The 2558-nt window shown below is 36.6% G+C and overlaps 1 pseudogene; it reads left to right on the forward strand.

Moving 5' to 3' along the window:
- LOC144848043 (protein wntless homolog pseudogene) lies at window positions 1–2558 on the forward strand (annotated as a pseudogene).

A 2558-nucleotide genomic window follows, 5' to 3' on the forward strand; every position in this document is an offset into this window, starting at 1 on the left:
AACAAAGCAGAAAACGACCACCTACGGATATCCATACATTTTCAGTAAATTATTTGTTTTTTCTCATTTAGAATCATGGCTGGTGTTATTTTAGAGAATCTCAGTACCAAGAAGTTGTTCGGTTTTTGTGTAATCCTGCTAATAGTTCAGATAATTTGTTTCTTGGTCGGGGGACTTATCGCACCAAAACCTACAGATGCCAATAGTCACCTGACCACCAAATGTGTAGACCCTGCCGACAACGTTCATAAATGGTTTATACCCAACGGACCTGGAGAGTGTTCCAAAGTAGCTAACTTTGAAGAGGCAGCAAGGAAGTACATTGATGCGAATCAGATCGTTTTTTCGTTACGAATGCCACATAGATCGTATAATATGAGTCGTAGCTTCCAATTCATACTGACCATGATCAGATTGGAAACACAGTACAAGTTAACTGTTCCCGATGCACCAGAAGAAATTACAATGATTGTGCGTGTTGGTTACAGAGATAGTGATTATGAAGATTGGAAAGAACTTACTAGAGTAACAGAAACAAGAAAACTTGAATGTCTGCTGCACTCGAATGAAGACGAAGGACCAGTTGACGGTGACCCGTATAATTGTGAGCCTCTACCGTTCTTTGAATTAAGCACCTGCCATCATAAGCAGTACCTAATCAATATTCGATTACCGGTAGAATTTAACAAAGAAACCAATGAACAGAAGTACAACACTAAGTTAGGCAGCATCACTGATATTTGGATCATTGAGATTCATCAAACTGGTGGTTTTACTTTAGTATGGCTGACAATGAAGTCTGTCATGACACCTATTCCACTTGTTTTCCTCATCTGGTTCTGGCTAAGAATTTCCAAGTTAAATCGATCGCCAGTTCTTATGGAAAAGTTTGTTATGGTTCTGGGAATTTCTATTACCTTCCTAAATATACCAATTGAATGGTTCACGTTCTGGTTCAACATCCCATACATGTTGCTGATTAGTGACATACGTCAAGGAATCTTTTATGCCACGTTACTCTCGTCTTGGATCATATTTGTTGGTGAACATCTCATGGACACAGTTGAGCGAGCAAGATTGAGTGCGTACTGGAAGCAAGTCGGGACAATTGCTTTTTGTTGTTTTTGTATGTTTGTCTTTGATATGTGCGAAAGAGGAGTGCAGATTTCAAATCCATTCTTTACTTTATGGACAACAGAGACAGGCAAAAACCTGGCTATGCTATTTCTTGTTATGGCTGGGATCTGTTTAAGTGCTTACTTCCTGTTTCTATGTTTCATGGTGTGGCAAATATTCAGAAACATCAGTATTAAACGTCTGGCGCTTCCACACATGGCCAAAGCTAGACGCCTTCATTATGAAGGTTTGATTTTCAGATTCAAATTCTTCATGTTGTTCACTTTGTTATGTGCTGCCCTCACTGTAATCTTCTTCATTTTGAGTCAAGTTTATGAAGATCACTATAAAATGGGACATGAGAAGACACTTCAGATTAGCAGCGCCTTCTTCACCGGTGTTTATGGCATGTGGAACATCTATGTGGTCGCTGTCATCTTTTTGTATGCCCCTTCACACAAGCAAGTCTCCTCTGACAATGATGACAGCAGCGAAGGAAGTCATGTGGAGTTCCAGTTGGAATCTACATCCACGACGCCAGGGTCTGATGACCCACCGTCAGCATCAGCAGCAGCAAGAACCGACCAATCAGAGCTTAAGAACCTCCTTACAAAAACCGCTATTGACTAATTTGATAATAAATCAGGAAAGAGTGTTCATTGCATAACGGTACACTGTATGTTCTTATACAAAGACCATATAAAATGTATAATGTGTCTCATACAAGTGGTCCAACTTATTATGTACACATGTATGCAAATCACAGACTAAAACTAACTTGATAATTACATTTCTCCTTGAAAACTTGAGTATTAAATATCATAATAAAAAGTGCCAAATATATTTATTTTTCTTTATTTATAAACTTGTAAGTTTGTAAACTTGATGTAAGTTTGTAAACTTGATGTAAGTTTGTAAACTTCATGTAAGTTTGTAAACTTCATGTAAGTTTGATTGAGTGAAAGCTGTTCAATAATTGTAGTTAGTAACTTTAAAGGCCCCCACCAATATTTGTATATACCGTTTATTTAAGATAACATTGAGTGTACTTAACCTAACTTGATATTTATAGTACATGATATCGTGTTACCAGAGTAGTATACATATACCATGGACCTAGGTCCATGCATATACCAAGCAATAAAATACATGCCTTGTTTAGGATTTATCCTTTCTGTGTCATGAAGGCTGGCCAAATAGATTCTTTATTAATTACTAAGGCAATTGTGTCCTAAGCCTACTAGACACCCGGTCTTATAAGAACAATTTGATACAACTTTGTATGCCAGACAAGTGAAATATTGAGCCCTCATAAAATATTATTCATGATGATAATTTATTGTTGAAATGTTTAATCGAAATATAACATGTATTATATATTTTCATTGTGTCAAGAATGTAATAAAATTGTATGCATACATAAAAAAATTAATTAGATTGGA

This window comes from Antedon bifida, chromosome 7, assembly GCF_963402885.1.
Source record: "Antedon bifida chromosome 7, ecAntBifi1.1, whole genome shotgun sequence".
In the NCBI taxonomy this organism is placed as follows: domain Eukaryota; kingdom Metazoa; phylum Echinodermata; class Crinoidea; order Comatulida; family Antedonidae; genus Antedon; species Antedon bifida.